This window comes from Oryctolagus cuniculus, chromosome 8, assembly GCF_964237555.1.
Source record: "Oryctolagus cuniculus chromosome 8, mOryCun1.1, whole genome shotgun sequence".
Lineage (NCBI taxonomy): Eukaryota > Metazoa > Chordata > Mammalia > Lagomorpha > Leporidae > Oryctolagus > Oryctolagus cuniculus.
In genome coordinates this window covers 56,521,856-56,547,590 of record NC_091439.1, presented here as the reverse complement: position 1 = coordinate 56,547,590, position 25,735 = coordinate 56,521,856, and the positions used below count along the sequence as shown (strand labels likewise).

At 41.8% G+C, this 25,735-nt stretch overlaps 1 long non-coding RNA gene across 6 annotated transcripts in view; it reads right to left on the bottom strand.

The window, feature by feature from the left end:
- Positions 1–14,333: 14,333 nt before the first annotated feature.
- The window catches only part of LOC127483281 (uncharacterized), a 54,522-nt gene continuing 43,120 nt past the window's right edge, over positions 14,334–25,735 (bottom strand). For 2 of the 6 annotated variants that reach the window (XR_011378314.1, XR_011378312.1), the window contains one exon: positions 15,082–17,740. This is a non-coding gene — a long non-coding RNA (uncharacterized lncRNA). Of the gene's footprint in view, positions 15,053–15,079; positions 17,741–25,735 lie in introns of those variants that run through there. The other 4 variants (XR_011378313.1, XR_007917356.2, XR_011378315.1 and 1 more) reach the window with 4 other exon arrangements.

Here is a 25,735-nt window from a genome sequence, read left to right as displayed (position 1 = left end):
GGTCTCAGGCAATGAACACTGTCCATAATACTACAACCAGGTGATATATTAAGCTTAATGTACAACAGTAAATATATGTATATATATTTTCTCACTGTCAGATTGACATGTACCCAAAATCTTATTCTAAAATCCTAGTTTAAAACAGAAACTTCCACATTAGCAGGTTCCTGGAAACAAAGTACATACCAATCCAGGCAGAACCAACTAATTTTTTGCAATAAACATTTCTCAGAAAAACTTTGAAAGAGGAGTTAGGAAGCATAAAAAAAGTAGTTAGGAAACATCCCTTAGTGAATGTCTGGAAGCTTGGACAAATATGTGATTTTTGCACATGAAAGAATCATTGTTGTCACACGTTATGTACAGTGTCTCCTCCTTCATACTATAGTTACCTGTAGTCTTATGTTTTTAACCCTTATTCTATTTCTGTAGAGGGAATACAGTTGGCTTTACCATTTGGTGCTGACTCAAGTAAGTAGAAAAACCAGGGGATTCAATCTTAGCTAAAATAATTCAGCACATAGCAAATATTTCAGGAAATTCCACTTACAAACATAGGAAACATAAATGGGTGTCAATGCATGGTTGATCTTTTTGAAAATTTTCCTCTGAATTAAGATCTTTCCTTAAAACTGGTGCAAGGCTCTGAATAAGTCTCATTATTATCAGAGTCTCCATTAGTGAGAATTTAAATATAAAATTATGCAAACTGAGAAAAATGGGGTCATTTCTGCCACTATCTCATTTCTGGAATTTTTGAGTGAAATAGAGTTGAGAACAAAATCATGTCAATTTCATAGTATGCCATGTGTCATTGATAACATTCAGAAGATGATTCTGAAATAATTTGGTATATCTCCTTCTTCTTCCATATATAAATCTCTAATGCTTTATTTCTATTTCCATTGTAACAATTACACAGTTTGCACTATAGTACAGAAGGGTGTTCACCAGGTGTATTCAAAAATTTGTGGAGAATTAATATTCTGAAAAAACTATGCATGGATTAAAAAATTTTTGCACCAAAATAAATTTATATTTTAATTCCATTAGCTTTATATTATTTACTTTATTATATTAATATTTAATATTAATGTATTAACCAGGTGATATATTAAGCTTAATGTACAACAGTAAATATATGTATATATATTTTCTCACTGTCAGATTGACATGTACCCAAAATCTTATTCTAAAATCCTAGTTTAAAACAGAAACTTCCACACTAGCAGGTATTAATATTAATGCATTAATATTAAATATAATATTTATTATTGTTCCATGAGCATAATATTTTCCATGAGCTTTTCAAAGTACACTTGTATTTATTTTGTCTGCCTCAGAAGGCTATGAACACCTAGACAGTCAGTGCCAGTGTTGGGTGCGCTTTTAAAGTTTATTTATTTGTTTTTAGTTATTTGAAGGGCCAGAGGAAGACCTTCCATCTGTTGGTTCACTCCCTAAATGCTGGCAACAGCTAGGGCTGGACCAGGCTGAAACCAGGAGCCAGAACTTCACCCAGGAATGCCACATAGGAGACATGAACAAGCACTTGGGCCATCCTCTGCTGCCCCCAAGGGTGCACATTAAGTGAATCGAATCTGAAGCAGAAGCAGGTCTCAGTCCCAGGCACTCTGAAACTGGATGAGGGCATCTCAAGAAGTGGCTTAACCCACCCACCACGATCCCACTCCAGAACTAGTTTTATTCACCTTTGGGTTTGTACATGGAACACTGCTTGTACCTTTGCCATATTAAATTGAATTGCCTTACAAGATCAACCTTGGCTTCTTGTTCAGTTCAAGCTCCCCAAAGCCTTATTGTTATGTACTCATATTCCAGATTATAAAATAATCTTAAACTCTCAAAGGTCTGTGTGTGTGTCCTACAACAAAGGGCTGGGTTGAGTTTAACTTCACTTATGAGAGAGTCTCTAGCAGCTCAGGCCAAGTTCATGTCCTGAGGTAAGGGTGGCTGGGGCGTCACCAGGCCCTGGGATGAGAATTAGGATCCCTAGAGGGTCTTATAAACGAACATCAATTCCCTTTGCTACTGCGAGTAGTGCCATTAGAATCTCAGGCACACATATGCAGGCACGTCCTGGATCTAATGCCCATTTTCTGGATTGTGGCAAAGTTCTTTAAGCTTTTTGATCATTAGCTTGTTGATTTCTAAAATGGAAAATCTAATATTGAAGCTGCCCTGCAGGAAGCAGGTGTTTAGCCCAGCAAGTAAGACACCCACATCCCATACTGGAGCACCTGGGGTCATTGCCTGGCTCCAGCTCCTAATTCCAACTTCCTGCCAAAGTAGACCTCAGGAGGCAGCTGTGATGGTTCAAGTAGTTGGGTCCCTGCCACCCACATAGGAAACTTGGATTGAGTTCCCAGCCCCCAGCCTTGGGTGTGGTCCAGTCCCATCCCAACTCCAGTCATTGTGGGCATTTGGGGAATGAACTAGCAGCTGCGAGTGTTCTCTCTCACTCCCTGTCTTTGCTTCTCAAATAAATAAAAAAAGAAAATAACGTTGTCCTACACTGTGGACTGGTGTGAAAACCAATAAAGACAAAGTACTCTTAAACACTCTGGAGCACTCAATGCTAAATATAGTGAAAACAATGTGACTGGAGGCATCAGACCCATGCCAGATGGAACTAGCCTTGGCGACTCTTTCCCATACTGCTCCCAGCTGGTGGCAGTTTGCCTGAAGACTCTGCCAGGTCCCAGGCATCAGTGCTCCCGAGGAAGCTGCTGGAAACAGCTTGCTGTGTGCTGAGACAGTGCCCAGGATGAACAGGACCTGCACAGGGCCATTGTTGATGCTGTCCCAGAAAGCAGGCGTGTGATTCTTCCCAGGTCTAAGCACTGCTCCGTGCTTATCAGTGCTTTGGACCAGCAGCTTTTCATTTATGCTATGAAACTCTTCAAATCCTTTTCATTTGGTTGCAGGGAGCCTGGCTGTGGGCAGGGTTTCAGTCCTGTATCTATATAATGCCTAAATTGTTCGCCGATTGAGGAATTACCTTGGAAAATCAATCCAGCCAAGGTGTTTGATGTCGCTTAGCCACACCAGTTGATTGGCGCTCTGACTTCCTCGCCAGTTGCTTTGGCATTGCTTACATGAAAGCCCAAATTAATTTTTTTTCTGGGTCACTTTTCATAACATCTGAAATCTGAAAGTTCAGCCCTAACCACCTCACAAAATGGGCAGTCTTGTTCTTGACCTTATTAACAAAGGTCTCTCCTTCCAACTCACACCAACCTGGGGGGAGGAAATAAACCAGACAGCCCGAATGACGACAGAGAGGGGTGAAGTAACCCCTCCTTGGGACAATGCCTTTTCCTGTTTCTGGAGGCTCCTCCTATTCCCACACTGGTTTCTGCATCCGCTCCTTGACCAGGATCCTCTTTCACATCAAAGTGCTCCTCCTTGGGCTTCACAAGCAAGGGCATAACCTTAGTTTCTGCAGGAAGGCATTTCCATCCCAGAGGAAAGCGGAAAACCATGTGTTTGGTTGCTATACAATTACAAGCCACTTGCCTTGTGTTCCATTTAATAATCATGCACATATAAAATATAGACAGGCTCCTCACTGCTTTGACCAAACCCTTGGTTCCGAGACTCCTTAGAGTTCAAGCTGAAAGTTTTCACAAAATTAAACTCCAGCCATTCAGTCTTCATTAATAATATTAAATGCCTGAGTCAGGAAAATTTTAGTAGAGGGTATGATTCCTTTTTTTTTTTTTTTACATCAAAAACACATGAAAGAGCATAAGCTGGACAGATATTTAAGGAAGAGAGGTCGAAGAATACCACGCATTCCATCTCAGGGCTACTGGGACCCTTCTTGGGAGGTCCGGATTTAAATCCAGTTTTGAACAGTGCTAAATGTAATTGGTGATGGTAGAGCACTAAAGCTTTTCCAAAGCTGTCCTTTGTGTCATTACCAGAAGTACTTATTTAGCATATCTTACGCATGGCAGATGTTTGAGTAGGCACACCCCTGTCTTTCTGGAACCTCTGATCTAAAATGATGCAGTTACTCTTGGGGACCTGGGCTAAATATCCTTGGATGGGATAGAGCCTATCTATGGCATTTTTTTTTTTTAAGTTATAATTGAGGCCAGCGCCGTGGCTTACTTGGCTAATCCTCCGCCTGTGGCACCGGCACCCCGGGTTCTAGTCCCGGTCAGGGCGCCGGATTCTGTCCCGGTTGCTCCTCTTCCAGGCCAGCTCTCTGCTGTGGCCTGGGAGGGCAGTGGAGGATGGCCCAAGTGCTTGGGTCCCTGCACCTGCACGGGAGACTGGGAGGAAGCGCCCGGCTCCTGGCTTCAGATCGGTGCAGTGCCGGCCGTAGAGGCCATTAGGGGAGTGAACCAATGGAAGGAAGACCTCTCTCACTGTCTATAACTCTCTCTTTCTCTGTCTGTCTCTCTCTCACTGTCTAACTCTGTATTTAAATAAATAAAAATAATTATTGAGTGTGGCCATGGGAGCGGCAAGGGGAGGCTAGAGAAAGTGAAGCTCTACACAGCTTTGCCGGGAGGGATATGCTGAAAGTACAGTGCACCTTCTTAGGAACAGGGCTCAGTAGAACATCATTCTCTGAGGGTGGGAGGCTTTGATCAAAAGCTGGCATCATTTCAAGAAGTGGAGAAATGCTGCTCATTCATTCATCCACCCACTTGCTCACTCAGAATGAAGCTCAGATGTGTAGCTGGCACAACGAAAGGTATAAAACAAGTAGATTCCTTTACACTGGAGACACCCAGGAACCCTGGCTAGTACAATGCCAAAGCAACATGGAAAGAAGTGGACTGTCTCAATCCAAGCAGAGAGTTGGGAATTTGGAGACAGAATCAGAATCCATAGGATTCTTAACCTCTTGGGATTAGATCCAAGCTATAGGCTCAGAAAGAGACGAGTGCAATTTCTAACTGACCCCAAATCACCTCTCAAGAGAAGCCTCCTTAATGTGGTTTTCATCTTCACACCCTGGTGGAGGTGGATAAATCAAGCCTTGTGGGTACGAATTAGGAATTTATTCTAGCAATTAGGAAAATGTTTCTTTAACAGAGGTACATTTTTTAGGCTTTACTCTTAGGCTGGGGAACAGGAATGTTGAAAGGGAATTAGTTCTTCCATGAGAGCAATGTACTGACACTAGTATTAGGGGAGAGAGAGAGAGAGAGAGAGAAAGGGGTGCAAGGTAGAAGAGGCCAGAAGGCCAGATTCCAATCTGCCAACAGTGTCTCTTGAGAAACCTATATGCTAACAGGATGACACTGATCCCTACCCCTACAGAGAAGGGGCAGGAAATGGAATAACATGGTGAAGCTTTAATGCCATTGTCTTATTTGCTCTTCACATAGCTTGCCTGGAAGGTGATAACAACTCCCATTTCATAGATGAGGAAACTGAAGCTCAGTGAGTTTAAGTAACTTGCCCAAAGCCATGTAACAGAGCTCACCCCACACCCCTTCCACTCTGTGCTCACCCAGGGAAAATGTGTGCCTCGAAGGCCCCCGGCTGACTCTGGGACAAACATTCCCTCTAAAATCTTTGCCTGTTCAGCCTCTCCAGGGATATACCAGGGCGTTTTTCATTTCCCTTGCTCACCCAATCCCTCACTAGCTCTATAATATTGTTATAATAGGAACCATGGTTTATATTTGACACTGAGTTTTCAAGAGGACTTCAGAAAGTTCATGGAAACTAGAATTAAAAAGTAATTTTCAAATCCAGGCTTAATTCTTTCATGGTGCACATTTTCCATCAACTTTCTGGAGGCCTCTCATGTTTGTAATCCAGAGTGCATGTAAGGGATGAAGCAGTGTAAATCCTCATAGTGAGGTGAGTGAAACTTGAAATACTTACACTCATATGCAACATGCTACAATATAGAACTATTTTAAAAGACAAACGTCTATTTTTATATTCTGATACAGAACTATACTAAATTCTGACTATTTAGAAAGTTATTTCCTTACATATTTTCCATCCTGCCATTCTTATTCCCCCCGGTAATCTCTATATATCTAAGGAAGAGGAAGTAAGAAGCTGTTCCACCTGTGTTTACTAATTATAGAGCGAGACCTTGGTATGTTGTTAAAATGCTGATTATCTCTCAAGCAGCTAACCCGACCTTTTCCTCAGAACTGGCAGCAATTGAAATTCAAATATCCTCATGACAGACAGTTCTGTTTTATGTGGCATTGCCAGAGAAGTGAGTGGGTTTGGGTGTGTGTGGTTTGGGGCTTTTATTTTTTTCTTTCCATTTTTGTAGAAGGTTGCACTTCAAAAAAGCATATTCAGGGGCCTTTGCCATCAGAGAGCTTTCTAGAATTGCTCTACCTGTATGTCACAAGCCTGATCCTGAGAGACCTCGTCTCTGACTATCTGTCTATCTCTGATAATTTCATGCTTGGATTCTTTTTAGCATCTACCTACAAGTTCCAGATGGGGTGTGTTGATTTTTCAGATGTGAGTTACCTGTCTGCTGGCAATAGCAAGAGACGGGAGTTTGGGCCACCCGCAACTGACAGATGGCAGTGACTCTGGTCACTGATGGTGTTGGCTGGCTTCAACTCAGCTTACAAGAGAAAAGAAACCATAATACCCCTTAACAATTTCCTTTGCTCCACCCAGCTACCAACAAAAGAAGATTTGAAAAGTCAAGATTCCAAGACCACATGTGCCCTGTTAACATCTGGACAAGGGCTTCAGAGAATTTCCCTGGAAACAGAAAAGAAAAAACCCTCCAGAGTAATTGCTGCTCCCTAACTCTGCTGGGCAGGAGGTCCCCCTCCTCAGGGAGACCACAAGGGTTTGTGAGAATAGCGGGCAGTTACTTGGATTATGCAAATTGAAACAAATTTGCATTCATCTAAGGTATGAATTCATACAAGGTACGAATTACATACACAAAAATATTACTGAATAACCATAAGTATATAATAACCTTTTAACATACATAAATTTTTTCATGAAAGCCCAAAATGTTTGGAAAAAAGTTTGTATATTCTGGATTTAGGTTCCCTGAAGAAAATTAAGTGAGGTGATCTGAAGTACCTGCGCGATCAGCGCCGTGGCCTACGTGGAGGCCAACTCAGACCAACCAGGGCTCAATGGTGACTTCAAAGATGGTTTTCTTGAGGTGGGCATTTGGCTTCGTGGTTCAGACACCAGTTAAGATGCCTGCATCCCACATCAGAGTGCTTGGGTTTGATTCATGGCTCCAGCTTGTCACTCCGGCTTCCTGCAGGCTCTGGGAGGCAGCACTGATGGTTCAAGTGGCTGGATCCCTGCCACCCATGTGGGAGACCCAGAGTGAGCTCCCAGCTCCTGCTTGTGGGCATTTAGAGAGTGGTCCAGCAGATAGGGCCTCTCCTTCTATCTGCCTCTTGTCTCTCCCTCTGCCTCTCAAAATAAGCAAGAAAACAAAACAAAACAGAAAAACAAAAAAGCCCACATGATTTTCTTAAAGTTATTCAATTAAAAAAAAGGAGCATACAGACACCTTTATGTCCTTCGGTACTCTTTTTCAGAATTCCCTGTCTTCTATTTGGAAAATAAATTTCATAGCAACATAGTGGAATCAACTCACTCCACTCACTTCAGAGTCTTAAAAGACCCAGGTTCAAATCAAATACTGACCTTTGGTGAATGGCTGAACATCTTTTAGCCTGAATTTCCTCAGGTATGGACTGGAGTGCTTATTTTCCAGAGTTGTGAGGATTGAGTGAGATTACATATAAATAGCATTTAACACAGTGCTGTCAGATGGGAAGCACTAATTGTCCAATGTGATTAAATCATAGCTACACCCTTTTCCATTTGCACTGCTTCCACTCTAAGCACTGTCCCTCCTACTGGCATTCTAGCTACTGCTGTGCCGGTGTCGTGAGCAGCACAGTAGGGTGGTTAGGAGGGCGGACTCAGATATCTCGCAGCCTGAGATCCAATCCTGTCTCCTCTCTTTCCTGGCTCTTTCAGCTAGGACAGGTTACTTCACTTCCCTGCGCTTGGGCAGCTTCACCACTAAAACAGGAACGACAATAGTGCCTATTTCCTGCAGTCATCCCGAGCATAGATGAATTAATCCACTCAAGCACTGAGAACAATGCCCAGCTGCAGTAAGCTCTGTCATTATTAACATATGCTTATACCACTCTGTGCAGAGTCATAGTCTCACTGATTCAATATGATAGATCGAATCTGTCCACACAGTCCACGTATCCATCAGATGTTCCTAGAACATCAGCTGGCACAGAAGGGCCTCAAAAAATATCGAGCTAAACCACTTTTCTTGGGGCTTTCTAGTGGCTCTCTCAGTGTGCAGACACCTCTCCTCAAATCCATCCTAAGCGGCAGCCCAGTCGGGCCCAATCCTGATCTCCCATTGCTCTCCCACAGGTTCTCTCTCTCCTACAAGCATTGCTGAGCTCCTCTGCCCAGCCACGAATGACGGGGAGCTGGGCCTCAGCTCCAGCCGCAGAAAGGGAATCTTTCTCCTTCTAGATCCATCATGGTGTTCCCACTCCTCTTACTGTTGGCTAACCAGCTTTGGACATGTGAGGGAATTTTATTTTATTTTAAAGATTTATTTTATTTATCTGAAAGGCAGAGTGATGGAGAGAGAGGGAGAGACAGAGAGAGAGATCTTCCACCTGCTGATTCTCTGCCCAAATGGTCACAACAGCCAAGGCTGGAACAGGCTGAAGCCAAGAGCCAGGCAATCTATTCTGGGCTCCAACATAGGTGGCAGGGGTCCTTGGGTCATCACTGGCTGCTTTCGCAGCAGCATTAGCAGGAAGCTAGATCAGAAGTGGGGCAGCCAGAACTCAAATTGTCAACTTAGCATGGGTGCCAGCATCCCATCTGGCTGCTTCCCCTGCTACACTTAGATGCTGGCTCCCATCCGAGGGAATTTTAATCAAACAGACGTGAGAGCAAGTCATGGGAGGGGGGAAGAACTCAAGAAAGATTTGTCCTCAGATATTTGACAGAAACAGACAGGAGGAAACCATCTCTCTTCTTCCACTGGATATTGTGACATTTGCATGTGCGGCCTGGAGTTGCAGCAGCCGTCTTGCCTCCGCAAGGAGAGCTGGGCCAAAACACAGAGTATGACTGCTGGTGCACTGCTCTGCTGGACTAATCAACCCGTGCCACCCAAAGATTGAGAAAATTGCACAATAGCTTTTAATTCCATTTTCCAGAAATATTTTGAAGCACCCACTGTGTGTGTGTGTGTAACTTGGCCTGTTCTGTTATTTGCAGCCCTAAGTGGCCTAACAGATAAACAAATCCTCCCAAAGTGGATATATATATATATATATATATATACTTAATATGCATATCAAAACTATAAAGCTCACTGAATTTGTACAAACTTAATATCCCCATGTAACCTATACTGAAATAAAAATTAAACTTGATATTTAAATTTAAAACTAAAAATGAAAACACTTTTTACTTAGCAAACTGGCAAGATAAAAAAATAATGTTCTTTGTCTTGGCTTGCGTGTAGAAAACTATAGTCTCATACTTTTGTTGAGAGTATAATTTGGCAAAATGCATCAAAATTTTAAATGTTTACCTTTTGACCTAAAAGTTTAACTTCTAGGAATTTATCCTAGGGATAATCAAAAAGATGTGCAAAGAAGCACATAAATCTTTATTGCTGGTGTTTCAAAGCAAATATTTGGAAATAATTCATGTGGCCCTCAATAGAGGTTTGGGTCAACACATTTTTGCATGTCTTTAAAAAGATCAGATGTTTATGAATTGACATGAAAAGCTGATCACGATAAAATGTCCAATAAAATCAGCATGTTGCAAAGTGGTGAGTATAGGATGAACCTGTCGCTCCCCGTCTTCGTGGAGGAACGACACAGGACCCTGCGCTGTTCTTTTGTCTGCTCGGCCCTCCTCGGGTTTGCTGCTGGTTCTTCCCGGGTTGGCTACCATCCCTTCCACCTCCGTGGAAGGGCGGTTCCCCCTGCCACATTCCCCACTTCCGCGGGGGAGCGGCACACCGCTGGCCGGCTCTCTCGGGGGCTGCACAGGTGTTCCTTCAGATAGATGTTCCCCTTAGATGTTCCTGGTGCATGTTGTCTCTCTCCTCCTTTATAGTCCTCTTCCGCCAATCCCAACTCTGCTACCCACACGCCAAGTACGCTGCTCTCCTCCAATCAGGAGCAGGTCCTACAGTTTATTGGTGGAACTGGAGGCAGCTGTGTAGAAGCTGTTTCTCCCTTCTCAGCGCCATATTGTGGGAGAGCAGATGCATAGAATAAGTCTTAATTCCAGTAACTTAGTCTAGTCCGAGTTGCTCCTAGTTGCTCCCCACATGAACCCATTTATAGAATGTAAAGATACACACAAAATGTTAAACTTAACAATGGTTATCTCAGGACAATAGAGCAAGGACAAGGGTATGCATTTGGCACAGTGGTCAAGTCACTGCTTGGAAGCTCTCATACCATATTGGAGTGCCTGGATCAAGTCCCGCTAATGTGCACCCTGGGAGGGAGCAGAGGATGGCTTTGGTACTTGGGTTCCTGTTACCCATATGGTAGAATCAGATTGAGTTTTGGGGCCCTGCTTTCATCCTGGCCCTGCCCTCACTGTTGTGGTCATTTAAGGAGTGAACCAGTAGATTGAAGATCAATTCCCCGCTCGCTCTCATCTTTTTCAAATAAAAAATAAAAATAAATAAAATTTATTTTAAAAAAGCATAGACAATGTTTACTTTGGAAACATGGTACTGTTATCCTCTGAATCAATATCCATATATAGTTTTTTTAATGTGCATTTTCCATGAACTTTTTGAATACCCTGCACATGGGTGGATTTCAAAATTTTTGTACCACAAAAAATAGTGGGGGGGGGGACACACAGTGTGGCATAGTGGGCTAAGTCTCCACCTGCAGTGCTGGCATCCCCTATGGGTGTCAATTCTGGTCCTGGCTGCTGCTCTTCTGATCCAGCTCTCTGCTGTGGCCTGGGATAGCAGTAGAAGATGGTCCAAGTGCTTGGGCCCCTGCACCCCTGTGGGAGACCCAGAAGAAGCTCCTGGCTCCTGGCTTCAGATCGGCCCAGCTCTGGCCATTGTGGCCATTTGGGGAATGAACCAGCGGATGGAAGATCTCTCTCTCTTTCTGCTTCTGCCTCTCTGTAACTCTTTCAAGTACATCTTAAAAAAAAAAAAATGAAGAAGTTACATTGGAAGAGCAGAGAACACTCGGCAGGGCTCTGTGTGACTCCCCCGACCCCAACAGATCAGTCTCCTGCTGGCTGCCTGCCTCGTGTAGGGCAGTGGATCTCACCTAACTGTCCATGAAGTGCTGGTCAGATGCAGACAGGGTCTAAGTGCAGCCATGGGTTTTCATGGCAACCACAAAGAACATACTGTAAAGAGTATCACCGATTATATAAATGAGAACTTGTAAGTTCTTATAACTTACTTGAGAGGAATATTTTTAAAATTCCTATAAGGATTCCAACTCTAAGGCATTCTGGAAGAGGCAAAACTAGAGAGACAGTAAAAAGACCAGTGGTTGCCAGAAGTCTTGGGGAGAGAGGAATGTGTGCTCTACAGTGATAGACACATGCCATTTGCATTTTTCAAAACATACACAATACACAGGGCCCAGAGAGAGCCTTGATGTGAACTAGGGACTCTGGGTGATACCGATGTGTCAATGTAGCTTCACTGACAGTAGTAACAAAGGTACCATTCTGGTATGGGATATCAATAGTGGGGGAGGCCATGGGTGTGTGGGGACTCAGTTCTGCTGTGAACCTAAGACTGCTCTGAAAAATAAAGTTTATTTAAAAATAATCCTTGCAAGACTAAAAGTGCTCTTAAGAAGTGGGATCTTTTATTTCTCTGGAGATCAGAAAGATTGACAGGTGTGAGCTAAAATTGGAAGGTTCAAACTGCTGGCTCCTGATAGCCTGATTCCGAGTGTCCAATGACCTCAGCAGCCTACACCCCACCTTACTCTGCTTGTTCATCTTCTCAAAGATTTTTTCCCTCTTAGAGGCAAATTTTCACGCAAAGCATCACAGGCATAGATGAATTCGAATAGAGACTGTTTCAATCACTTGCAGTGTTTGAAATATTTATAATCCTTTCTATAGCCAAAGGCAGCAGGCTAATTATTTACCAAGCAAGTGGAAATGACGTCCTGGGGGATATGGCAGAACTGCTACATCAATTGGGACAAAGATGGGTAGTTAGTAGGAGTTCAGGGAGCCTCCAAAGTGTCTTGGAGTGGCTCTATTTTAGCCTCACAGAAGAACTGGACCCTCGTGCTACAAACGACACATTTGCTGCTGCAAAGATCAAAGGGTGCTGGGAGGGCTTCTGTAGCCGGTCCTCAAGTTGATTTTCTGAGGATCTCTAATGAGCTGCAGTGAGAGAAATCTATGCTCTCCGGGGCTACAAGGTTCCCAAATGGAAAGGCTCTCTAAATTCCAGTAGAGAGACTGAATGGAGGTGGGAGATTACTGGGACTCCACAAAGGACTTCCCATTTCCCATGCGAAAAGCTTGTTATTGGAAATGACAGTGATTTTATGAGTTTTGCTAATGAGAAGACCAATTAAGGATTACTTTAAAAAATTTCAAACAACACAGTAACATCTGGACTTCAAATTGGCGTTCCCTCTCATCTCAGCCCTGAAACATGACAGTTAGTGATTTAATTATATTCCAGAACTTTTTCTTTGCATTCTGCATTTGTGTACATTGATACTGGCCTTGGATATAGACATCATGCTGCAACGTTGCTGCTCATTCCCAGCTCTTCTGGAAATGTTCACTCACTACAGGGTAGTTCAGAGATTTGGTGTAAAGACCAACAGCTGGGCCTAAGGTTGCCCAACAAGTTACCATCTGGTGTTTAAGTCCCTGATTTCTCTCAACACTTCCCAAACTGTATTCTCTAACTTTGAAACTCCCAAGCTGTGAGCCCTTTGCAGGCCGGAAACCTAGAAATCACCCTTAGTGCAGTTCTTTCCCTCACCACCGTGTTTGATTCACAGTGGAGTCCTGCTCATTCCTTGGTCCTGTCTCTCCAACCCACCATCTCCACCCTGGCCCAGGTCATCACGGTTTCCCCTCTGAGCTGCTGCAGCAGCCTCCTTATGATCTGCCACTCTCCATAAAGCAGTTGGAGAGATCTTTTCAAAACAGTAAATCTAATCCCATCACCCATGGATGAAGGGCTTTGCCTTGCACATCCCACCAAGTCCAGACTCTGTGCCGTGACCCCAGAGTCGCTGGATGATATCACTTGGCCTCCAGCCCAGCCTTAGCTGCTCTGTCATTTCCCAAGCTCACCCACCTTGGCGACCTGGTACCTGGAATCTTTTCCCTGCAGCCTCCTTGCTATCCTAGTTAACACCTATTCTGATCTCAGCTCAAACACTGCTTTTTGTAAGATGACTTTCTGCTGTATGTCTGTGGGATGCGGGATGACTATCTCCGCTGGCTGCTAGACGGCAGGCTGCATTCAGCAGGTCTGTTTTAATATGTGGTATCCCCAGAAACTGACGCTGTGCCTTGCCCCTTGACAGGAACTAGAATCAAAAAACAAACAAACAAAACCCAGAAAACAGGCCCGCACTGTGGCACAGAGGGTTAAAGCCCCAGCCTGTAGTGCCGGCATCCCGTATGGGCACTGATTCGAGTCCCAGCGGCTCCAGTTTCAATCCATCACTCCGCTATGGCCTGGGAAAGCAGTAGAAGATAGCCCAAGTCCTTGGGCCCCTGCACCCGCATGGGAGACCTGGAAGAAGCTGCTGGTTCCTGGCTTTGGATCGGCTCAGCTCCAGCCATTGCGGCCATTTGGGGAGTGAACCAGCAGATGGAAAACCTCTCTCTCTCTCTCTCTCTGTAACTCTGTTTTTCAAATAAATGAAACAAATCCAAAAAAAAAAAAAAAAAAAAAAAAAAAACAGCACAACAACAAAAACAGATTCTTGCTAACCACATGAAAGTCCTGTGAAAATCAAGCTGCTGGAGAGGATTCTAACTGGAGAAGCATGGGTCATGTCCTGCGGGAGTCTGGGGGAGGGGGTGGGGAGGCTGGTGGAGGAGTAGGAAGCAGAAAGTAGGAATCATTTTTTTTCTCCTGGATTTCTGAGACCACCCATGCACCAAACACTGGCTTCAGGCTGAGCTCTGGCTTAGCTGTGCCTGAATGGGCAGAAAGGACACATATGGACAAAAGTACTGAATCCTCCATTTTCAAGATGAAAAGATGACTTTTTAAAGGTTTTTAAAGTTATTTATTTATATTTATTTATTTATTTTAAGAGACAAAGAGAAAACCCTCATCTGCTGATTTACTCCCCAAATGCCTGCAACAGCTGGGTCTGAACCAAAGCCAAAACCAGAAGCAGGAAATTTAACCCAGGTCTCCCACATGAGTGGCAGGAACCCAATTATTTGAGCCATCACTACTGTCTCCTTGTGTCTGCATTAGCGGAAGGGAGTGTTAGGAGCTGGAGCCAGGAATTGAACCCAGGTCCTCCAATATGGGACATGGGCATTTTAACTCTTAACTACTAGGCTGGACACATGCTTTCAAAGATTTTCTTTTTTCATTTTTTAAATACTAATTGAGCTGAAGAAATAAGCCAAAACCATCGATAATTACTTTTTCATGCTTTGGTGCCCTCTATTGACAATAAACTCGATTGCAGTGACATTATACCAACTCCTTTTACAGCTGGAGAGAACAGAGGCTCTTGTTCAAATACAGATTCCCAGTGAATTTGGGCACTGGAGAAATCCGACTACCCTTTCATCAAAAGCAGTGTTTATGGGTTCATGTGTCTGAACTTTTTTGCCACATCGTTAGGTATTTGTATCTGGCCAATGTTAGAATTCAGAACAAAATTGTGGTAGAATTTCCATGTCTCAAATAGCAGCAAGAAGATATCATCCTGAGGCTGCCTGGGTGGGAAATATACTTTACACAGAGGAGCTGCCAGACTGTGTTTTGTTTTTCTTGCCTAGGCGAAAAGCAGTCCTATACTAGAAATAAAGACAGAGCAATATTAAAATACAATTACAAAATTACAATTACAAAATACATTAAATATTTTAATGTTTTCCAAATAACTTAGTTGCAAAATAAGTAACTCATTTCTCATAGAAAAATAAGTGAATCAGGGGCTGACACTATGGCATAGTGAGTAAAGCCCCAGCCTGCAGTGCCGGCATCCCATATGGGTGCCAGATAGAGTCCCGGCTATTCCACCTCTGATCCAGCTCTCTGCTATGGCCTGGGAAAGCAGTGAAGATGGTCCAAGTACTTGGGCCCCTGCATCCACATGGGAGACCCGGAAGAAGCTCCTGGCTCCTGGCTTCAGAGTGACTCAGCTCCAGCAGTTGTGGCCATCTGGGGAGTGAACCAGCAGATGGAAGATATCTCTCTCTCTCTCTCTCTCTCTCTCTCTCTCTCTCTCTCTCTCTTCCTCTCTGCCTTTCAAATAAATAATAAACCTTTTAAAAAATGTGAATCAATAGAAAAGGACAAACTAACTTTGTATATCATCAAACATAATTGTTGGCTAGAAACTTTAAAAAAAAAAAGCATTGAAAATTGAAGCAAAAAAAATTTTTCCTTAAGGCTGGCATTGGCACAGTGGTTAGAAACCCACATGGAGGCTCCTGTATCATATCAGAGTGCCTGGGTTCAAGTTCTGGCTTCGCTCTCGAGTCCAGCTACCTGCTAATGTGCATCCTGGGAGGCAGCAGGTGATAGCACAAGTGGTGGGGTCCCTGTCACCCAGGGAGACCTGGTTGAGTTTCTGGCTCCTGGTTTCAACCTTGCCCAGCCCTGGCTGTTGCAGGTATTTGGGGAGTGATCCAGCAGGTGGAAGATTTTCTCTCTCTCTCTCTCTTTCTCTCTCTCAATAAATTAACTATATACTTCTTGTTTTCAGAATTTTTTGAAGGAGACAACCATGAAACAGAACCCCCAAACATTAAAGTCAGCTACCTTAAATTTGTCAAAGGAATTCTGCCCTTTCCTGTAGTGAATCACTGCGTTAGAATCTGTAATTCAGCTTAAGTACAGTGTATCTGGGTACTGTCTGGCTGGTGCAAAGAAGCTGGGGAGAAGTGTTTCTGGAAAGAATAAGGGCTTCCAAGCCAAACAGCCTGATGTCATGTTGAGTCTGCAAATACTTTAGCCCCTCTCAGTCGTAGTTTCCTCATCCATGAACTGGAGAAAAATGGAGATGGTTGTTGTGAGGATTAAATGAAATACTACCTGTCGAGAGTCCAGAACCACATTGCCCAATAGAAATAAAACACAAGCCATGTATGTCATTTGAAATTTTCAAGTAGCCATGATAAAAATTAGTAAAAAGAAACAGGTGAGTATAATTTTAACACCATATTTTACTCAACTTAATCTACCCCAAATATTATAATTTAGCATAAAATCAGCATAAAAATTAATAAGATTTTGTTCATCTAATCTTTGAAATCCAGTGTGTATTTTAACTTGGATAGCACTGGTTGGTTCAGCCACTAAATTTTTAATGATCACTGCCATCATTAACAAAGCAATAAAGTTGTCATGAATGAAAAAGGATTTGGATTTTAAATGAAAATGAAGCAAACTCTAAGGTTCTGTTTCTCAGTCTCCTCTGACACATTTCAAGTGCTGTTGGCCTCATGAGGCTCAACGGATATGTACAGAACAGTGCCGGTCTTGCATGATGCCCAGTCTTCTAGAAGCTTCTGATAAATGCTAGTTTCTATGGCATCTATGTCTGGCTCTGTCACCAACTAAGTGACCTTGACACATGACTGACCTCTTTAGATCTTACTTTGAAGATGTTGAGCTAGGTGATCTCTGAGGCCCTTTCTCATCTGTAATTTAATCATATTCCTTGGTCCCCCCCACCAAACCCCAGTTTCCAGAAAGGAAAGCAGAAAGTCTGTGGATCCCTGTACCATCAATTCTGTTCTACAATCTTCTAAGGAACATCAGCTGTGTCTGAAGATCACATGCATTAATACGTGACTGGCCGTCCCCTACAGGAGCTCAGAGTTGAGTGATATCATGCAATCAAACACCTAGAGGAAGAGTTAGGTTTCAGCTCTGAACAAATACCGTAATAACACACTGGGAAGTATTACTGTGGAGTTCATAAAGTCATTGTATTAATTTAGCAAATTCAGTAAAAATTCAGATGTGCCCTGTGCCTGGTACTGTCCCAAAGATATAACTAGTAAATTGGATTTTTCTATTTTTGAACCTATGCTCTAGGTGTCACATGGGCATCCCCTAAGTACCTGAGGAGAAAAGCAAATAATGCTAAAACTTACCCATCCACATGTTCTAAGTGTGGCTTTATTAGAAAAATTAGATGTAGGAGACATGCCCTGATCTACTCACCATAGAGTCTCCTGAGAAGAGCGAGTCCTATGACCCATGTTTGCCATGCAGGAACCAGCCTGTGAGTTGAAAGTTTGCAGAAAGCAATTCCCAGCAGAAGCAGAGTGAACAGAGCCCCTGCTGCCTTAGTCAGCAGTATCTCTATCAACTCACCTGGTTGAATGCTGCCCATGGCCCACAAAATAACCCATTTCCACTTCAGGCTTACGATTCACTTATTCCATGTTGACTCTTTCCAAGTTGGAACTCATGCTGGTTCCATTTGCTAATAGTGGCCACAGATCTGCCCCTCCAAATTCCTGCCTGGAAGGACAAAGACTTAGCTATAAATTTCACTAAACCCTGAAGGTATTTCGTGTTTCTTAGGACTCTACAGCATTTATTTCTGCCCCACATAGAAGCTATTCTCTGCGATGAAATGGGAAGACATCTTAAAAGAAAGCATTTGATGATCTAGCTGGTAAAAACATACAAATGATTAAAACAGAGGCAAAGAATCCACATATTGCCATTACCTTAATGATTAAAACATGCAGCTCATTAATTTAATCTGACAGTGGGCCCTTTTGTGGGTAGACAACTCATATATAATGTCTTATTGCAGCTGAAGAGCTTGTCCCATGCCAAGCCTGGCTCCCCATTTCTTTTATTACTGAGAAGTCATCGGTACAATCCAAAATGATTAAAGCAATAGAGATTAAATTGCAGACAAAGAAGTTCAGGCTGCATCAGGGATGGGAAAATAAAACTCCAAACAAGTACAGGACTCAAGGGACTAACGATCAAAACATTCAAGTTTCCATTTTTTTAAAAGCTGGGACATTCAAGTTTCTAGTTCATAACATGGCAGAAAAAAGAACTGACATAACCTATTAATACACGAACGCTTTTCCTCTGAGCAGAGTTCCTCCAGGGTCTCTAAAAGAAAACCCTCAACATCCTATTCTCTCTATTTGTACACAAAATGTCAGAGGTGTAAGGAAATTCATGAAACTAACATTCCACGTCCAGTTCTCCTTGTGCATAGCTACTCTATATGAAACTGGAGAAACTCTTAAATTTAATTATTAGCAGAATAGCTTCTAAAACATTTATTTAATCATGAAATACAAGAGACCAGAAAATTACTATTAAAGAAAATAAATCTTCAGACTATTGTCTCCATATACCAACCCAAAAGGACTTTTTCTCTTTATATCTATTTTATATACATAGATATATATTATATAATATCTATTCCTTTTCTCAAAACAAAAGGAGACCATTGTTCAAATGGTCCTTTAGTGCTCCAACAGCAAAGTGTTTTCTATTGCAAATGCTCCACATCTTGTTTTTTTTCTTTTCTAACTTTTATTTAGTAAATATAAATTTCCAAAGTACAGCTTATGGATTACAATGGCTTTTCCCCCCCATTATTTCCCTCCCACCCACAACCCTCCCAATTCCCGCTCCCTCTCCCCTTCCATTCACATCAAGATTCATTTTCAAGTATCTTTATATATAGAAGATCAATTCAGTATATACTAAGTAAAGATTTCAACAGTTTGCATCCACACAGAACATAAAGTGTAAAATACTGTTTGAGTACTAGTTATAGCATTAAATCACAATGTACAGCACATTAAGGACAGAGATCCTACATGAGGAGTAAGTGCACAGTGACTCCTGTTGTTGACTTAACAAATTGACACTCTTGTTTATGGCGCCAGTAATCCCCCTAGGCTCTTGTCATGAGTTGCCAAGGCTATGGAAGCCTTTTGAGTTCACCAACTTCGATCTTATTTAGACAAGGTCATAGTCATCTTTCATTTAGGGTTGTTTGTTTGTTTGTTTCTTTTGACAGAGTGTCTTGGCTTTCCATGCCTAAAATACTCTCATGGGTTCTTCAGCCAGATCCGAGTGCCTTAAGGGCTGATTCTGAGGCGAGAGTGCTGTTTGGGACATCTGCCATTCTATGAGTCTGCTGTTTATCTCACTTCCCATGTTGGATCATTCTCTCCCTTTTTTATTCTATCAGTTAGTATTAGCAGACACTAGTCTTGTTTATGTGATCCTTTTGACTCTTAGACCTATTAGTACTATCAATTGTGAACTGAAATTGATCACTTGGACTAGTGAGATGGCATTGGTACATGCCACCTTGATGGGATTGTATTGGAATCCCCTGGCACATTTCTAACTCTACCATTTGAGGCAAGTCAGCTTGAGCATGTCCCAAATTGTACATCTCCTTCCTCTCTTATTCCCACTCTTATATTTAACAGAGATCACTTTTTAGTTAATTTAAACACCTAAGAATAATTGTGTGTTAATTACAGAGTTCAACCAATAGTATTAAGTAGAACAAAAAAAATATACTAAAAGGGATAAAGTATTAAGTTGTACATCAACAGTCAGAACAAGGGCCGATCAAGTCACTGTTTCTCATAGTGTCCATTCCACTTCAATGGGTTTCCTTTTTGGTGCTCAGTTAGTTGCACCAATCAGGTAGAACATATGATATTAGTCCCTCTGGGACTGGCTTATTTCACTCAGCATGATGTGTTCCAGATTCCTCCATTTTGTTGCAAATGACCAGATTTCATTGTTTTTGACTGCTGTATAGTATTCTATAGAGTACATGTCCCATAATTTGTTTATCCAGTCTACTGTTGATGGGCATTTGGGTTGATTCCAGGTCTTAGCTATTGTGAATTGAGCTGCAATAAACATTAAGGTGCAGACAGCTTTTTTGTTTGCCAATTTAATTTCCTTTGGGTAAATTCCAAGGAGTGGAATGGCTGGGTTGTATGGTAGGGTTATATTCAGTTTTCTGAGGAATCTACTCTACTAAGAGACTATTGGAACTCATAGAAGAGTTTGGCAAAGTAGCAGGATATAAAATCAATGCACAAAAATCAACAGCCTTTATATACACAGGCAATGCCACGGCTGAGAAAGAACTTCTAAGATCAATCCCATTCACAATAGCTACAAAAACAATCAAATACCTTGGAATAAACTTAACCAAGGACATTAAAGATCTCTACGATGAGAATTACAAAATCTTAAAGAAAGAAATAGAAGAGGATACCAAAAAATGGAAAAATCTTCCATGCTCATGGATTGAAAGAATCAATATCATCAAAATGTCCATTCTCCCAAAAGCAATTTATAGATTCAATGTGATACCAATCAAAATACCAAAGACATTCTTTTCAGATCTGGAAAAAATGATGCTGAAATTCATATGGAGACACAGGAGACCTTGAATAGCTAAAGCAATCTTGTACAACAGAAACAAAGCCAGAGGCATCATAATACCAGATTTCAGGACATACTACAGGGCAGTTGCAATCAAAACAGCATGGTACTGGTACAGAAACAGATGGATAGACCAATGGAATAGAACAGAAACACCAGAAATCAATCCAAACATCTACAGCCAACTTATATTTGATCAAGGATCCAAAACCAATCCCTGGAGTAAGGACAGTCTATTCAATAAATGGTGCTGGGAAAACTGGATTTCCACGTGCAGAAGCATGAAGCAAGACCCCTAACTTACACCTTACACAAAAATCCACTCAACATGGATTAAAGACCTAAATCTACGATCCGACACCATCAAATTATTAGAGAACATTGGAGAAACCCTGCAAGATATAGGTACCAGCAAAGACTTCTTGGAAAAGACCCTGGAAGCACAGGCAGTCAAAGCCAAAATTAACATTTGGGATTGCATCAAATTGAGAAGTTTCTGTACTGCAAAAGAAACAGTCAGGAAAGTGAAGAGGAAACCAATAGAATAGGAAAAATACTTGCAAACTATGCAACAGATAAAGGGTTAATAACCAGAATCTACAAAGAAATCAACAAACTTCACAACAACAAAACAAACAACCCACTCAAGACATGGGCCAAGGACCTAAATAGACATTTTTCAAAAGAGGAAATCCAAATGGCCAACAGACACATGAAAAAATGTTCAGGACACTAGCAATCAGGGAAATGCAAATCAAAACCACAATGAGGTTTCACCTCACCCTGGTTAGAATGGCTCACATACAGAAATCTACCAACAACAGATGCTGGCGAGGATGTGGGGAAAAAGGGACACTAACCCACTGTTGGTGGGAATGCAAACTGGTCAAGCCACTATGGAAGTCAGTCTGGAGATTCCTCACATCTTGTTTTTTTAAAGTTCATCTTAAACAGCTGTTATCAGAGTTGAACTGTGTTGTCTTTTTAAATTAGAGCTACTCTATTCATGAAAACTTGGGTGACATCAGGTTAGCCTTCTGCGCAGATTTAGGATCCTTCTTCTTTCACATTCCACCATGCCTATGGGACCTTCCAGTTCCAAGTCATGGCCAACTGGGTGAGGGGTACAATTCTTAATTGTTAATGCTTCTTAACCAGGGAATGGTTCACATCAAAACAGACCATATTTTAACTGAATGGAAAATTTCATTCTGATATTCTGTTGTTCAGAAGTCAGTTCCTCCCACGGAAAATCAACCATGGCAAATGCTATGAGTTCTCTCAACTTGCCTATATAAATCAAAATAAGCTTACCTTTAGTAATAAATCAGTGAAAGAAAAAACTGTAAAGTGTACTGTGTCTAAAGCTACAAGTAAAACAGCTAAATGGTGATGCCACAATTAGATTTTCATTTGCATACATCAGACCTATTTCTGGTTGATATTTCCTCTAACTTGGTACAAACAATCATAGGTTATTGGTGTCTAAAGTTAATGTTTAGGGGCCAGTGCTATGGCGTAGGGGGTAAAGCTGTCACCTGCAGTGCTGGCATCCCATATGGGCACCAGTTCGAATCCTGACTGCTCCACTTTTGATCCAGCTCTCTGCTATGGCCGGGGAAAGCAATAGAAAATGGCCCAAGTCCTTGGGCTCCTGTACCCACGTGGGAAACCCAGAAAAAGCACCTGTCTCCTGGCTTTGGATCAGCATATCTCTGGCTGTTGCAGTCATTTGGGGAGTGAACCAGCAGATGGAAGACCTTTCTCTCTCTCTCTTTCCTCTAGCTCTACCTCTCTGCAACTCTGACTTTCAAATAAGTAAAATAAATCTTAAAAAAAAAAAAAAAAGAACTTCTGGGAAACCCCTGATTACATTCCCCACAATGCCATAAATTCCCATATAACTGAATGAATGGTTGATTGGTCCTGGATTCCCATACTCTGCTGTAGACTTAGCCCCAGTTATTTGTTAACTTTACAATTCTACAATGAAATTTACTATTCCTAACTGAATTGTTTGTTTGACTCAATCTGGACTGATATGGAGATATGGTCATTTATATTTTCATTACAAGCATATATTATGACACTGTGGCATAGCAGTAAAGGCACTGCCTACAGTGCCAGCGTCCCATATGGGCACCAGTTCAAGTCCAGGTTGCTCCACTTCCAGTCCAGCTCTCTGCTATGGCCTGGGAAAGCAGTAGAAGATGACCCCAGCACTTGGGCCTCTACACCTGCGTGGGAGACCTGGAAGATGCTCCTGGCTCCTGCCTTCGGATCAGCACAGCTCCAGCCCTTGCGGCCAATTGGGGAGTGAACCAGTGGATGGAAGATCTCTCTCTCTCTCTCTCTCTGCCTCCGCGTCTCTGTAACTATGCCTTTCAAATAAATAAATAAATCTTTAAAAATAAATAAATCAAGTTAATGTTTAAGGCAAAATCTGGGTATTTTAGATTGTTTTCATCCTAATTATTCCTTGTGACCAGCTGTTTAACTTGTTTTACAATATATTTATATATCATGCTTCAATATCGAACTTTTAGTTTGGGGCTAACAGAAATAGTTAAGCCAGTGAAAATAATGATTTTTGCATGCTGTACTACATGGTAACTTAAAGTATTTCAATTAAACAAACTGTCTCATTAGAGCTCCTTGATAATGTAGTGCAGTTTGCTTTGATATGGTCAGAAATCCCAAGGATGCTTTTGGGATGCACTCTTTCGTATGAACTTGTTTAAGAATGTTACATACACCAGACATTTTAGAGAAGTCAAATGACCTACTTCTAAAACGTTTGAAGCCATTTTGTGGTGTGAACCCAGAACAAATTATCCTTATTTAATAAGTAGCTTCCAATTTGTGTTCCAAAAGGCATCTGAATTCTACCACTGAGATTTATTGAAAATAATTACATTTTTCTCCCATACAGTTATTATTTAAAAGCACATTTGTTCATAAAATTCTCATCCTGTCACCATTTTGTTTTTCAAAGATTAGTTTCCTGATGATAAGTATAATTTTAAAACTTAATATTTTATTTTTAATGTAGTTTTAATATTCTCATTTCTTTCTTTATTTGAAAGGCAGAGAGAGAAACGGAGATGCCCCATCCACTAGGTCACTCCCCAAATACCTGTGGGAGAAAACTCAATCCAGGTCCCTATGTGGGTGGCAGGAACTCAGTTACTTGGGCCATCACTACCACTGCCTCCCAGGGTCTGGTTTAGCAGAAAGCTAATCAGGGGTGGAGCTGGGACTCAAATCCAGGCGTTCTGATAGAGGTTCAGGCATCCTGCATGGAGCCTTAACCACTGTACCAAACATTCACCCCGAATTCTCTGCTTTATAACAGTGTCTCTGTCGTGCTTTCCCAGAAGATTTTAGGCTCACTTGGACATTTCTCTAGGAAATAAGAGTATGTACTTACATAAAAGAAGTAAAAGTATTATTGATAAAGTCTTAAGATATACTAAATATTGTTACTTTAAATTGAATATTCAAATTCATAAGATAAAGATTTAAAAAGACAAATTCTGTTAATTTTTGAAATAACTTATTTGAAAATCAGACTTCGAGGGAGGGAGAGGCAGAAAGAAAGAAAGAAAGAAAGAAAGAAAGAAAGAAAGAAAGAAAGAAAGAAAGAAAGAAAGAAAGATCTTTCACCCACTGGTTCACTCCCCAGATGGCCAAAATAACCGGGGCTGGGCTATGCTGAAGCCATTCTGGGTCTCCCACGTGAGCAGCAAGGACCCAAGTACTTGGGCCATCTTCTGCTGCTTTTCCCAGGCCATTAGCAGGGAGCTAGATCAGAAGTGGAACAGCTGGAACACGAACAAGCGCCACATGGGACGCCAGCATTGCTGCCGGTGGCTTTACCCGTTATACCACAACACCAGTCCCCACATTCTCTTAATTTTATTGTGGTTTAAAGCAATAAATTTCTCATGGTCCTAAGGTAAATGGGGAAAAAATTTTGTTCTCCAACTTGCCTCTTGAATTTAAAATACCTGTTAATTTAATTAAAATATGAGAGAAGCCAGTTGTTGGACATGATAACAAATAACATAATAATCCACTGGCTGAATAGCTACTAGTTCTGTTGGTATTGTGTGTTACAACCGTAAGAAAAGTAAAGATTTTAAGATCTCAATTCAAATCGAATTTAACTTGTAAAAGTGGTAGACTTATGCATTCAAGCTTGATAATAGTAACACTTTTCCTTGACTGCAAAGACCATTTCTTAGTTAGGTTAAATAATGCTGGCTGCTAAAACAGACCCCGGCGTCTCAGTGGCTTGACACGATAAAAGTATGTTACTCTCAAACAAAAAGTCTGATGTGTTCATTCTATCTTGTAGCTTCAAGATAATCGGGGGGCAATTCCTCTCCTGGATCCTGTACGGCAGGAGAAAGATGTCAGAGAGCACATGAAGAATATTCCACACATGGGTGGGGGGGTGGAGGGCACTGGTCTCTGAAGCAATGCGTGTCACTTCTACCCATATTCCACCGTCTAGAACTGTGACATGGTCACAGCCCAGTACAGCGAGGATGGGAAATGCAGGTTAGCTGTCTGCCCCGGGGGTAAGAAAGTGGGTTTTGGTGAAAGCACAGCACTCTTGTCGCAGTCACAGCAGTGACTTGCTAAAAGAAATATCATCTCACAGTTGCTCTTGTAACGAGAGCCCATCATCTAGTCTTCAGGTTGAATTTAATTATAAATCTACTTAGCAACCCAGTGGTATCCTAACTAAACGTTGTTAAGATATCATAACCATCTATGCAACATGACACATCTGTGTCTCAAGTGCCTCTTCAAGACACAGGAATTCCGTTTCTCCCATCCAATTCCCCGACTCTGAGTTCCAAAAGTACTTTTCTTTTCCACTCACCTGGCTGTCAGAAAGAGCAGGCACCATAACTTCAACCCACCTTGAATCCTAAAACTTGGAGCGAATCAAATTAAATATAACCCAAATGTGATTATTTTTGCTTCTTCTCTCCTGCCCCGTGTGACTCAAACCAGTGCTTTCAAAAGCACACCCCATGAACC